The following is a 15,210-nucleotide window of genomic DNA, read 5'->3' on the forward strand; positions in this document are numbered from 1 at the left end:
GTGCCCAGGCCCCACCCCAGACCAGTTGCATCAGGACTGTGGGGGTATCCGCATGTCTTAAAGCTCCTCAGGTGATTCTGATACGCAGGATCTAAAACTATTGCTAGAAGCTGACCAATGGTGACCCTCATATCAAATTCAATGGCTTTTTGTTCACGAATAGCCCAGACTCATTGGACATTAATTTCTTCTTTAAAGTCACTCCTCTTTGGGTTTCCATGAAATTACACACTCTTGGTTCCCTATTCTTTTCTGACGGTGCCCTCCCTACCTTATTTTCTTCTTCACCATCTTTGTTTTGTCTTCCCACCTTATGTGATTTCAACCTTGTTTTTTCTCTGCATGGTTACACAGTGTCCAGGGAATAACGTGGGAGATTGTGCAAAGGGTCATTTATTTTCAAGGGCTTGGACATTAGAATGTAAGCCATGCAAGAGCAGAGGCTTTATTCTGATCACTGCTGCAACTCTAGAACCTGGGATAGTTCTAGAACTATGACAGACACATGCTCAATAACTGGATAAATGATCACATCTACTTGACCGAATCTCACATCAGTGTATATAGTCCTGACCTACATTCCATTCTTGCCTCGGCAATGCCGTCTCTTAGATGCGCCACCACCTTCTGAAACCTAACCTGTTCAAAACTGAGCACGTCATCTTCCTTCCTCCTACAAAATAGTTCTTTTAAATGCTTACCAGCCATTTTACTGCTTCTAATAGCTTCATCCTCCCATCCTGCAAGTCAGCTTCAAATCTCCTTTCTCCTTTATCCAGCCTTGCATCATGATCTCTCCATTTAGCTGACACTGTCCAGCCCATGGCCTCTTGGGGGAAGCAGTGCTGGGCTGTGCTGTGGTCACTGACTGGGCCAGGAGTGGGTCCACCATCCATTGGCTGTTTGCCCATATAGTGACCACAGAGAAAGGCTCTCAGTTCCCTTGGAACATGGAGGGAGAATGTGGAGAGCATTGACTGACAGAAATGGAGGAAGTACCAGAGTGACTTCGAGAGTCAACTTGCTTGGACACTGAATGGCTTTCTAGATTCAGTTCCAAGTTCTGTGACTCCTTCATAGAAATTTCGTTTTTCTTAAAGTCACCGGCATGAGACTGTTGTGGCAACACTCAGCCATAATCAATTATTTCATCGTTAGTACTAGTATTTCTTCCTTTGGAAATAGTACGTTTTTCTCAATTTGCCTCTTCCTTTCTTTTTGTACCATCTAACCAAGGTTCTAATCACCTCATGTCTGAACCAGGCAATAACTTTCTAGCATTTTCCCAAAGCATCTTTGAGCTTACCTGAATACTATTCCTTCGTCCACTAAACATTTAATGAGAATGAACTGCGTGCCCGAGCAATGTTCCATGCTCTGGTGATTGAGTGGTGACTGATACAGATAAGATCTGCAGCCCTTGCACTTGTGTGCTAAACCCTGTCTGCACTTGTCTACTCAAGGGCATCGGTTCAGCAATTCTGTCCTGTACCATCACATTGTTGCTCTCTGCTACTTCATTCCCAGTCATCTGCCAACATACTTTCACGTCTTCCATTTTAAAAAAAATTCCTGCTCTTGAATCCCACTTTCTACTTTGGCCACCACCCCAGCTTTCTGTCTCTTTTCATAGCAAAACTCCTCAAAAGAGTTGTCTGTTCTTTTAAAAACTTTATTGAGGAAAGATTGACAAATTTAGTTAAGTGTGTGTAATGTGATGATTGAATATACATATTCTTTATAGAGTGATTACCAAGATCGCGATAACTAACACATCCATCACCTCACACAGGTAACACTTAAATTTTTGTGTGTGTGGTGAGAATGCTCTAGATCTACTCTGAGCAACTTTCAAGTATACCTGTCGTGTAGTTAATGTATGGTGTAGTTACAGCGTGGTCTGGTGTACTTGGAAGAGTTGTCTGCTTTTGATATTTCCAGTTCTCCCCAGAACCTCCTCTACTCAGGCCTTCCACAAAACCCACTCCTGCCAAGATCACCAGTGACTTCCCAATTGCTACATCTAATAGTCCATCTTCAGTCCCAAGCTTACTGGTCTATCAGCATCATTTCTGACACAGGTGATCCCTCCCTTCTTGGAACATTTGTCTCTTGATTCAGAGACTTCATCCTCACTGATTGTTCTTTCTCATTTATATGCTGGATTCTCTTCATCTCCCTAAACTCTCACCTGAAAACTCCCAGGACTCAGAACTCAGACTGCTATTTTCTGTCTACATTCATTCCCTAGATGAACTCAACCAATCTCATGATTAAAATACCCGCATGTGCTGAAAATTTCCAAATTTATGTTCCCAGCCTGCACCTCCTCTTGTATTACTGGCTTATTTTTCCTCCATAACACTCATCGCCACCTGACATACTATATATTTTACTTATTTGTTTATTTTTCCCACAGTTAAATGTAAACCCTACGAGGGCAGGGGCTTTTTTTTTTTTTTTTTTTTTTTTAGAATTTTGTGTTATGGAACATTTTGAATATACCATAAATCCCTTGTATCTATCATCTAACTATAATAATCACCAACTCCTGGTGAATTTTTTATCATTTGTACAATCCCTTTGACCCTACTAGATTATTTTAGGCAAATTACAGCCATCACATCATTTAATCCATAAATACTTCAGTATGGACACTGAAAATACAACAATTGCAATTTCCTAATATCATCAAGGGTCCATTCAGTGTTCAAATTTCTCCAGGAGTCTCATAAATTTTTTTTTTATTGTGGTAAAATATACAGTACATAAAATTACCATTTTAGTATTTTTAAATTGTACAGATCAGTAGCATTGAATCCATTCACATTGTGCAACCATCACCTCCATCTCTCTCCAGAACTTTTCATCATCCCACACTGAAACTCTGTGCCCATTAAACACACAAATGATTATTCATTCATTTATTTAAAAATTTAAAAATGAACTTTTTCCAATTTCGGTTGACGTACAATATTATATTAGTTTCAGATGTACAATGCAGTGATTAGACATTTATGTATCTTACAAAGTGATCACCCCATCTGGCTCCCCACACAGTTACTACAATATTATATTTCCTGTGCTGTACTTTACACACTTGAGACTATTTTTATAACTGGTAGTTTGTACTTCTTTTTTTTAACGCTTACAGCACCTGGTCTTCCTAGGTGGTCTCCCATCCAAGTACTAACCAGACCTGACCCTGCTTAGCTTCCAAGATCAGACGAGATCGGGCTCGTTCAAGGTGGCATGGCCATAGACTAATTTCTACTTCTTAATTTCATTCACCTTTCCACCCATCCCCTCAACCCCCTCCCATCTGGTAATCATCAACTTGTTCTCTGTATCTATAAGTTTGTTTCTGTTTTGTTTATTTATTTTGTTTTTTTTTAGATTCCACGTATAAGTGAAGTCATATGGCATTTGTCTTTCTCTGTCTGACTTATTTTGCTTAGCATAATACCATCTAGGTCCATTCATGTTGTCGCAAATGGAAGTATTTTGTTCTATAAAATGATTTTTCAGTAATGGGTTTGTTTGTATCAGAACATATGAAATCTATAGATTGCATTTGATTGATAATTCTTTTGAATTTATAGATTTTTCTGCTCCCTTTTCCCCCCTACTTTGCAATTATCATGGAAGAAACTGGGTGGTTTATCTTGGATCTTGCTAAATGCATTCCCTGATGTCATTTAACATGTTCCACTGTCTCCTGTACTTCCCGCAAACTGGTAGTTAGATCTAGAGGTTTCTTCAGATTCTCGTTTGGTTTTGTTGTTTGCCAGGAATTCAAAGGTGATGCTGTGTCAGGAGTCACATTGTTTCTGGTTGTTTCTTATTTTGTGGTGGGAGCAGCCATTTTGATGACTATGCCTAGATCCATTAATTCATTAAGGAGTTGCAAGATGGTGATACTTTGTCATTTCTCTTCCATTTGTTTTCTAGAATAGTTTTATAGAGTGAAATATCCCCTCATCGACTATCGAATTACCTTGCTATACAGCTTGTTCAGGAAAAGTGAATTAAATGCTTGATTTTATTTTTTTTCAGTTTTCAAAATAATACATCTAAGATCCTCAAAATGTGACCATGAAAAAATAGCATGAATTCATAGATTTTTACAAATGTGATGTGTTTCAATACATTGCTGTTTAAGTCTTACTGATATTCTTCCTTGACCAGTAGGAGTCCCTTCGAGTTGGCTGCCGAGATTTTTTGTCATGATGTTGGATAGCTTTTTTGGTTTCTGGGGTGACAAGATGTTCCGGGCCCATCTTGTACACATTGTACTCTAGATCTGGGATTTTTATCTGTTTTGTTCATTGCTGTATCCCTAGCCTTCTTGTATACACCAGAAGAATCTCTGGTGCAGAGTAGGTGCAAAATAAATACTTGTCGAATGAACACATACATCCCCGTTTTATAGGTAAGGAGAGAGGCTGAGATACATGGTCTTGCTCACAGGCCTGCAGCCAGCAAGTGGGAGAGCAGGATCTGGAACAAGGGAGTCTGCTTTCTGACCTTGTGCTCTTAAATGAAACACAAATGATCACTCTCTGGGCCTGAAGATGGGCAGGGTGAAAACGCAAATTGGTCAGCAAGGTGTGACACCCTTTCATGAACGGGAACTCCAGAGAGGGCCCCTGCGAGGAGACCCCATACCCCCGGGCTTCCCCTCATGCTCTTCTCCACAGGGAGCCCATATTTACTGAGGTGACATTTTATTTATACTTTGCAACAACCATGAGAGTCATCGTATCTGAATTTAACAGGTGGCATTGCTCAGGCAGGTGGAGTGGCTTGCTGTGGTCCACACAGCTGACTGGTGGGAGAGACAACATCAGAGTCCAGGCCTGCCTGATTCACAATGGAAACGCATTCTTCCTTCGGTTTACCTTTTGCAGAAGACTGCGGGACAGGATATTCATTAGGGCAGCCCCTTATGGCATATTTTATTACCTTGGGTTTGGAGGCATTTAGCCCTTCTGCTTAGTCTTATTTCCTCCTATCCTACATGTCAGTGTCCTGCCTGTGCTTTGAAGACCAGCTCCGCCCCACCATTGCCCAGCTATCCTGTCAAAGTCCCCCAGTCCACTGTTTCTCCTACCACCCAGCTGCCCTGAGGCTGAGTTATGCATGCACCCCACCCCTCCAGTCGTGGAGCTGGAGTGCTTGGGAGAGCAGGGTCCCCATTTTCTATTTCCCTGTATTTCCCCTAGTGCCCAACACATTGCCAGGCACACCGTGGTCACTCAGGCACTTTGAATTGTTGCAGAATGTGTAGTCTGACCCTTCAAGCTTGAGGGCAAGGATTGGTCCTCTCATGTCTTCTTCTCACCCTCAGACACATTCATCCAGGTTACATAGACATTCACGTTTTATTGCAAGTTGGCACGTTGCAATGGCTGAGCAGAGAGGTGGCACTTCAATGAACTTTAAGGAACAAAAGAGCAACAGACAATGAGGTTTACAGTGTGGCCTCTAAAGTGGGTTGTATCTGATGACTGGCTAGAGTAGAGAAATAGACATTTGATCTTCTATTTGTATTTAATTTTCAACTCATCCTTTGAAAATGCCTTTGTATTATACTAATCTGCAGGTAGAGTTGTATATAATTCATAAATTCTTTTCTATTTTATTTAATATTTAAAATTTTTTAAATTTCAGTTGGGATACGATACCATGTTAGTTTCAGGTATACTACATAGTTATTAGACATTATATAACTTACAAAGTGATCACCTTGATAAATCTAGTACCCATCTGACACCATGGACAGTCACTGCAATACTATTGACTATGCTATACTTTACATCCCCATGATTATCAATGATTTGAGCAAGTATTTTTGCAAAATCTGCCAATAGTTGATCTATTCCAAGGGCCTGAACAACTGAGTCTGCTCTTCTCTGGAGAGGTGGGTCAGCTCCGGGTTGGGCAAGGACCAGCATCAGGTGGAAGGAGCCGCCCCTCCTCCACCGGAGCTGCACACCTCGGTGCCCTTGTAGAGACAACACACACAGGTTCCTGGGGCTGGTCGCCGGCAGGCATGTCCCTTTTCCGAGACCTTTTCTGGCTACAGCCCAGTTTGTAAATTGTTCTTTTGTTGCTTGTTCAACCCTCTTCCCCACCCCACCACGCTTTCTTCTTTCTACCCACCCTAGGTTTACTCTTTGGCCAGACTTACCTAGATAAGCACGTTGGGGGAAGGAGCGGCCTGATCTGAAACTATCCCCCAGGGCATTGAATTTGGGGATGCGCTGTCAGATATCTCCCCCTCTCCTCACAGGTGCTGTGAAGTGGGGTCGTGTGGGTCTGAGCACTGCTGCAGGGAGTCCTCCTCTGAAGCAAAGCGGGGCGTCTGGATTGGAGAAGCCGGAGGCCGCTGGCTCTGAGGGATGGCCAAGTCTGCATGCAGGAGCAACAACCGGAGGACCCCCCGCCCCGAGCTGGGGCCCAGAGCAGGTGCTGAGAGCAAGCGCAGAGGGTGGGGAAGAGGAGTCCCGAGGGACCCCTGCTTCTCTAACAAGGCTACATGTACCCTCAGGGGGGCGGCTGTCATATGTGCTGGGGGTACGTAAAGCCAAGATGAATGTGATGCGTCTTCCTGCTGTGTCAATTTTACTTAAAGAATGGGGGAGTTTTACACCCAAGCAAACATGGAAAGAGTATGGAATAAGATACAAAAAGCACATGCATTTTAAAGGTGAAAGCAGGTTTTTGCTACAGATCCTTTTATGCCTCTCCCCAGACCCTAGAAGATTTGCCTTCCCCGTCGTCTGCTTGTGGGAAGTGCTGCATCAGACCATCCTCCACGGGGAGTGAAGAGGGAGGGGACGGGCCCTGAGTCAGCCCCATGAGTGAGCAGGAGACCCACTGACCTGACCTCCGCACAGCAGAGCCTGGGCATTGCAGTCGGTCTCCCCTGGGGAGATTTGATTGCACCCAAGGGTGCGGTTTCAGTCTCTCCTCTCTCTGCAAGCAGTTCTTGCTTCTGGGTGTCTCTTGCCTGGAAGCTGGAACTAGGGTGGATTTTCCACTGTGTCAGAGCCAGGGCCTTTTCTGGGGGAAGGGAGGGATCTTTTTGGATGGTGTCGGGGCTGCTCACTCGGGGTTCTGAGCAGAAGGGCATCTGCCTGTGTGGCGTAGAATCATTGAAGATTAGAGCAGTGAGGACCTGATAAATCCTCTGCCTCACTCCATTTTTTCATATGAGAATCCTGGAGCCCAGAAGCAGTTGGCGGGTTCGAGGCAGAGGCAGATTCAGAATAACATCTTTTTTTTTCCTTAATTAAAAAATTGAAAATTTTATTGTGATGAGAACACTTCATATGAGATCTACTCTCAACAAATTTTTAAGTGTACAAATATAGTCTTATCTGTAGGCACGATCTTGTTTGGTAGATCTCTAGAACTTTTTCATCTGGCATAACTGAAAATTTTATATTCATGGATCAGCAACTCTCCATTCCTTCCTCCGTCCAGCCCTGGCAAACACCATTCTATTCTTTGTTTCTCTGGGTTTGACTGTTTTAGATATCTCATTTAAGTGGAATCAGGTAGTATTTTTCCTTTTGTGACTGGCTTATCTCACTCAGGGTAATGTTCTCAAGGTTCATTCATATTATAATGTATTGCAGGATTTTCTTATTTTTAAAAGCTGAATAATATTCCATTGTACGTACATACCACATTTTCTTTATTCATTCGTTGGTGGACATTTAGGTTGTTTCCACATCTTGGCTATTGTGAATCGTGCTACAATGAACACGAGAGTGCTAATATCTCTTTGAGATCCTGATTTCAGTTCTTTTGGATAAATACCCAGAAGTGGAGTTGCTGAGTCATAAGGTGGTTCTATTTTTGATTTTTAAGGAACCTCCATGCTGCTTTCCATGGCGGCTGCACCATTTCGAGTTCCCACCACCATCAGGGTTCAAATTTCTCTATATCCTGGACAACACTTAGTTTTCTTTCTTTCTCTCTCTCTCTCTCTTTTAATGATAGCCATCCTAACAGATGTGACATGATATCTCATTTTCGTTTTGATTTGCATTCCCCTGATGATTAGTGACACTGAACATTTTTTATATACCTGTTGGTCATTTATATGTCTTCTTGAGAGAAATGTCTGTCTATTCAGGTCCTTAGCCCATTTTTCAAACAAGTTATTAGGTTTGTTGTTGTTGTTGTTGTTATTGAGTAGTAGGAGTTCTTTACATATTTTGAAAAGTAACTGCTCATCAGTTATATGATTTGATATTTTCTCCCATTCCGTAAATCGCCTTTTTGCTCTTTTGATAGTTTCCTTTCCTATGCAGAGCTTTTCAGTTGGATGTAGTCCCACTTGTCTATTTTTGCTTTCATTGCCTGTTCCATTGGTATCATATCCATTCACTTACTGTCAAGACCAATAGCATGAAAATTTTCCCTGGTGTTTTCTGCTAAGAGTTTTATAGTTTCAGGTCTTATGTTTTAGTGTTTAGTCTATTTTGAGTTGATTTTTGTGTTTGGTATAAGATAAGGGTCTAGTTTTATTCTTTTGCATTCAGATATCCAGATTTCTTAGTACTGTTTCCTAGTGTGTATTCTTGGCACTGTTGTTGAAGTAACATCTTGGCCTCTCAATCCAGGGCTGTTTGCACTCCTCCAATGCCTTTCATTTGTGGGGAACTAAAAGGTCTTTCTATTCCAACAAAGCCATGCCTTGCCATCATGGTCAGAATTTCCTAGAAGAGTCTTTGCTAGAGGTTTATCTGAACAAAATAACGACTGATTGAAAAAATATGAATAAGAGTCCTTATAGCAACATTATGAAAAATAGTAAAATACACAGATAGATCAAAAGATTTTGGTTGCATTCATTGTGGAACAACCATACAGTGTGATAACATGTATCATTAAAAATCTTCTGAAAACCGGAGTGACGTCAGAAACACGGTGGAGAGATATCCCCAGCTCTCTCCCCTTGAAACAAAAATAAGCTGAACATCTAAAACTTAACAGAAAACACCCAGCCTGCACACAAGCACATCTGAGCGAGGGATCATGTGAATAAGAGCTACCACAGAGCGAGGCGGAGGGAATTCTGAAACAGACACACAGAAGAGAAAATATGAAGGTATAGCCGAGAGAGAGATTTGAAGATGTTCGTAATGTGGCCGTGAATGGAGGAATGCTGGCAGCCACAGAAGCTGAAAGAGGAAAGGAACACATTTTTCCCCAAGAGCCTCTGGAGGGAGTGCAGCCCTGCTGACATTTGGTTTCCGCCCAGTGAAACCAATTTCGGACTTCCGGCATCCAGAACTGTGCGAATATAAATTTCTGTGTTTTTCAGCACCAAGTTTGTGATAGTTTGTTACAGTAACCACAGGAAACAAATTTATTGCTACATCTATAAATACAGCAAATATACTTTCTAAAATAATGATTAGCTGACATGGAAAGTTAAAATAAAAATCCTAATTGTCCTATATGTAGATTTTAAAAAATAAATTATATGAAAAAATGTTAGGCAAAAATAAAAATGTTAAGTCTAAAGAAATGGGGGAAAATCTTCCTTAATAAAGACATCGCTATATAAAAAAAAAAATCATCTTGGAGGGCTTACGCACTGGCATAGAGCGTGGATGCAGGGTCAGTGGAAATAGCAGTGTGATGTCTGGGTGCTGGACTGTGGGTAGTTTCTATATTTTCTTTATAATTTCCTATATTCTTTAAATTTTCTACAATGAACTTTCATTATATGACTTTTCTATTATTTACTTTTTAAGATAAAAATAAAATGTCTTTTTGACTACGATTACTAGTTAATGAAAGTTGCGAATGTGTTTTACAATTTTTAGGTTTATTGAGTAGCCTACACCTTACCTCTAATTGGACTTTTCTTTTTGCTGAAGGATACCTTTTAGTAGTTTATACAGAGAGGGAGTGTAGGTGGTAAACAGAAATCTATTAGTTTTTGTATATTTTAAATGTCTTTATTTTATCCTTACTCTTTAATGATCATTTAGCAGAGTATACAGTTTTTATTACATTTTCTTTCAGCACTTTGAAGTTATTGTTCTGTTGTCTTCTGACATTCATTGTCAGTGCTGAAAAGATTCAGGCCAGTTTAAAGAGCATATTTTTGTAGGAAATCTTCTCTCTTTCTATCTTTGTCTCTAAGAACTTTTATGATTTTATCTTCAGTATCCTGCGGTTTTACCATGCTGTGTCTAAGTGGGGATTTATCTCTGTTTATTCTGCTTGGCACTTGGCATTCCCTTTTCATCTGGGGATTCATCATCTCTCATCAATTCTTAGCCATTTCTTCTTTGAATATTTCCTTGGCATCGGTTCTTTAGTTCTCTTCTTTTAGAAGTCTGGGTACATGTATATTTGAGTCTTTCAATCTATTCTCTGTTTCTTAACTATGTATTTTATTTTTTAATCGAGATAAAATTTACATACAGAGAAATGCATAGGCCTTAAGTATACAATTTGATAAGTGTATGCACCTGTGTAACCACAATCCCAATCAAGATTTAGAACATTTCCATCACCGAGAACATTTCCTCATGCCCCCTTCTAGTCAATTCCCACCTCTCATAGACAAGTGTTCTGACTTTTCCCATCATATATTACTTTTCCTGTTCTTGAATTTCTTATAAATTGAATCATGCAGAATACAGTTTTTGTGTCTGGTCTCTTTCACTCAAAATATTTTTGAAATTCGGCCATGTTGTTAGGTGTACCAGTAGCTCATTGCCTTTTTCTGGCAGAGTAATATTCCACTGCAGAGAAAAATACCAGAATTTGTTTACTCTATTTCCTGAATCCTCCTGGGGGAATGGGGTCTGTTCTGTTGACTGATTTTTTTTTTAATTGAATATTAGTCACATAAAATCAGGAAAAAAGTTATTGAAATCCATACTATGTCACTTCTATCTCTCAATCCCGCATTCTTTAGCCCCTGCTAGTACCCAGTGCTCCCCTCTTACCCAGCTCTTGAGTCTCTCCACTTACGTCCCCTTTCATCTAGCTGGGAAGAAATGTGCTTGCTTAATTCACTCATACTAATCACTGGGGAATGTTGTAGATAGAATAATGACACCCTCCCAATGTCCAAGTCCTAATCCCTAGAACCTGTGAATTTGTAACCTTACAGGGCAAAATAAATATAACTTCACAGATACGACTAATTTAAACGTTCTAAAATAGGAAGATTATCCTATTGGATAATGCAATGGAATCACAAGGGTCCTCATAAGAGGGAGGCAGGAGAGTCAAAGGCGGAGAGGGAAAGGTGACGCGAGAAGCGGAGTCAGGAAGGGTTGCGTGAGGATGGAAGCAGGGCGAGAAGACAGAGAGACAGAGATCGGAAGATGCTGTGCCGCCGCTTCCGCAGTGGAGGGAGACGGCCACGAGGCAAGGGGAACGCAAGGAAACGAATCCTTTCCTAGAGCCTCCAGAAAGAACGCAGCCCTGCTGATCCGTTTTAGACTTCCACGTAGAGGATACGTCTTTGTTGTTTTGAGCCGTAAGTTTTTGGTAATTTGTTACAGCAGCAATAAGAAACTAGTACAGGGATTGAAGGTTTGGCTTCCCTAGAAATCTACAATGAGCCCAAAAGAGAGGGGCATTATTTAACTCTAATGAACGACTCTGTTACTGTGGGATTTCAGCCATACGGGTGGATGCACACCTCTCCTACAAGGCCCGCCCCTGAGATGTTCTTCATGCGTCGTAGAGCCTGTGCTGCCTTCATCAGGAGCGTTGCTTTGGAGGAAGCCTTCTCTAAGGCTTTTTTCATCATGCCACTGAGCTGGGAGGAGACTGGCACTGGTTTTAATTAGAGTCAGGACAGATACAGTGACGAGAACGGGGTGTGAAAATATGAGAGTTTCTCAGCCTACAGGCCGGAGGTCTTACAGGACCCTGGGCACCTCGGAGGAGATGCCCTGTTGGTGGACGGAGGCACTCAAGTCCACACCTTGGCCCAGAAAGGTCTTGCCCTTCAGTCCTACAGGCTTAGCAAGGTCCTGTGGCAGCTCCTATAACAAATTCTACAGAGGAACAAGTTGCAGTAAGAAACAAAGGTAATTTTGCTTCCGATTCTTCAGAGATAGCAATATGTCAGCAGCCCCCAGAGAGGCTGAAAGTAAATGAATCACTGCTAGAAAGTGAAGGATACCATCCGCACTGAATGGTGAAAAGGACTCCTGAACAGTATCTTCATTGATTTTTTTCTGTAATTGACACAGTATCTTGGTTTGCCTTCAGGCTTCAGAAGGAGAAAACGGGGAGTCCATGTACACAGCTTCCTTGGGTTGGAATTTAATAAAAAAAAATTCCCCTGAATGAGCTTCTTTCCATCCATTCCTCTTTCTCTTTGTCTTCTCTTTACTCTCTCCCTTCTCTCTGCTCGTTTCCTTCATTTCTTCCTCCTTCCCCTCCCTTTTCTCCCAGTATCCAGTGCCTGCCTTTCTCCCCACCTCCTCCCTCCCTCTCTGTCTCTCCCTCTCTTTCTCTCTCTCTGTCTCTCTCTCTCTCCTTTCGCTCCTTCTGTCTCTCTCTCTCTCTCTCTCTCTCTCTCTCTCACACACACACGCACACATTTCCTTTTGTACAAATAAAAGCTTAGACAATCCATACCATAGTATGGGTAACTCATTTTTTGCTGACTGTGACATCAAGGACCTTAAGAAAGGAAAATAGCACATTCCATCTTTCATGTTGGGTGAAATCTTATTTGGTTAGAAGCTCAATATTTTTTTTGTGGAAAACAGATCCCTCACAGTTGCCATATCTGACAACTGTTGTCTGGGGTAGGATGCAGGGAGAAGATCTGGGCGCCCAGGGGTCCACCTCACAGGAGATGGAAGGGTCACCACCTCATCTGACTAGGCAGCCCCTCGCCTCAGGAGGGAGAGCCTGCTTCCCAGCTACGTTGCTGGTTCTGGGTTTCACAGACCAGAAAAGCAGAGATCAGCCAGATAATTTTCAGCAGCACCTCCTGAAATGAGTGTCTCTGTAGGGTAAGCCTGGCAGCTGCCCAGGAGTGTTGTTCCCAGCTTGAAGCTGCCTTGGTAAGGCCTGGGAGAGGAAGAAGGAGTTCCTAAGCCAGGGGGACGAGCTGTCAGCAGATTTATCAGCAGCCACTGGGGCGTGCCCACAGAAAGCAGGATTTGGGGAAGGCAGATCGTCTGATAATGTCTGTTGTACCAGATACGCTTGCTCAAGTGTGCTTAGAGGAATGGGAGGGTGTCTGAGACATTCTAGCATAAAGGTACTACATCAGACCAAAAGCTGGTTTTGGCACAGAAGAGGTTCAAAAATTATTCAACAAACTAAAATGAACCTGAGGGGTTTTTGTTGCTGTTTTTAGGAACTGGGTACAAATTTGCCTTTGTGAACTGTATTTACTCAGTCAAGGAATATTTAAAGTTCCTGGTAAATACCAAACACGATACATTATATTGTGAATAAAATGGTCAGAAACAAATCAGATGGAGTCTCCTCTTCTACAGGAAAATATAAAACTATTAGTATGGTAGGTACTATGGAGGTGAGGTGGTGGGGTCGCCAGAGGGATAACAGGGGGGCCTTGGCTTGGTCAGGGAGGTCAGAAAGCAGTTCCCTGAGGAAGTGGTGACTCCGTGCTGGGCGCTGAAATCTGCAGGAGGAGTAGGAGTCACTCAAGGGAAGGGGGCGGGAGAGTGTCCAAGAAAGACGAGGCGCGTGCAAAGGTCCTGTGGCATGGCGGCTTCAAGGAACGTTAAGAAGCCTAAACGGTTGTCCAGAGCTGAGGATGGGGAGGATGGAAGAGTAAAGGAGGGTCAGGCCAGGGTCCAGGCTGTGCTAGGGGTTTTGGTCTTTATCTCAAAGCATTTGAAAGGCTTCGTTAGCAGTGTGTCATGTATGCATTAATGTGTGTGTGTGTGTGTGTGTGAAGAGAGAGAGAGAAGAGAAGAGAAGAGAAGAGAATGTCAGGAAAAGTCAATGGAAGGCCGAGAGTGGGGAAGGGCAGGCCAATCATCAAGGCTCTTGCAATAGTCTGGGCAACAGATGGCATTGGCTGGGATTGGGGTGGAGATGGAGAGAAGCGAGTCGAGTCCACATATATTTTTAAGAGGAAGTCGGCTGTATTTGTGTTAAGTTGTACAAGAACGGTGAGCGAGAAGAAAGTTCATGCCTCCCTGGTTTCTGGCCCGAGTAGCCATACGATGACAGTGGTGGTGCCATTTGAGAATGGGGAGAGCCACGGAGGAGGAGCAAACTTGAGATGGGCATGAATTTGGTATTCATCAGGTTGACGTGGAAGTGTCTTTGAAACATCGAAATGGAGATGTGAGGTTAACTGCTCCATGTTCTTCATGGTTCTCCTTGCTACTGAGCTACTGCCATGTACAATTTTATTTGACCCCCATAATGTATTGGTAGGAAGAACAAATATTACCATCCTCACCTTTAGGTGAGAAAACTGAGGCTCAGAATGGTTAAGTTGCTTGGCCAAGGTGACACAGCTAGAAACTGTAGAACTGGGGTCAGTTTAATTCTTTGGGCTCCTGGTGTGGGCCCCCTTCACCACACTGCTTTCTAGTTAAGCCATATCAACAACCATGGGCTTCCTGGCACTGTGACAAACTGCTAGAGGATATTTTGGCACATGGGGCTTCTGCATAGGTGGCCCTGTAGTCTGCCTGCACATGAGGTTGATGCCCCAGAACGTCCTAAGTGCTAGTGACAGAAACTGATAATGTCAAAATGCTATCACAAAATGCCTTGACATGTGGTCATGGGTCTAGGGATCAAATGTCACATTCACGATGCAAAGCGCAGCCAAGAGGACAGACATTTATCATTGACATTTGTTCTCACAGCGGCTCTGTGGTATGGCGATTCCCGTTTTATGGACACATAAACTGAGGGACCTTATATAAGTTATGTGCCCAAGGAGGCTCTGCTGGAATGTGGCCGAGCTGGGATTGAAACTCAGGTTGGTCTGGTGGGAAGTCTGAGCCTCACTGAGTCCTCATGAGATGAGAGGTTGAACCAGATGGCCTTGAAAGGACCTTCTAACGCTCCCATTAGTGATCTGAATCCTGAAAACACTGTTAACACTGAGAAAAAGAACACCTAATATGAATGGTCTATTGCTTTACGTTACTTTTCCTTGAATACCAAGGGTCACCTCTGTGGATGTGTGGACTATTAATGCCC

At 42.5% G+C, this 15,210-nt stretch overlaps 1 pseudogene; it reads right to left on the reverse strand.

Moving 5' to 3' along the window:
- Positions 1–3,145: 3,145 nt before the first annotated feature.
- LOC120589886 (uncharacterized) lies at positions 3,146–3,264 on the reverse strand (annotated as a pseudogene).
- Positions 3,265–15,210: the final 11,946 nt, after the last annotated feature.

Source organism: Pteropus medius, unplaced genomic scaffold (genome assembly GCF_902729225.1).
Source record: "Pteropus medius unplaced genomic scaffold, Ma_sr-lr_union100, whole genome shotgun sequence".
In the NCBI taxonomy this organism is placed as follows: domain Eukaryota; kingdom Metazoa; phylum Chordata; class Mammalia; order Chiroptera; family Pteropodidae; genus Pteropus; species Pteropus medius.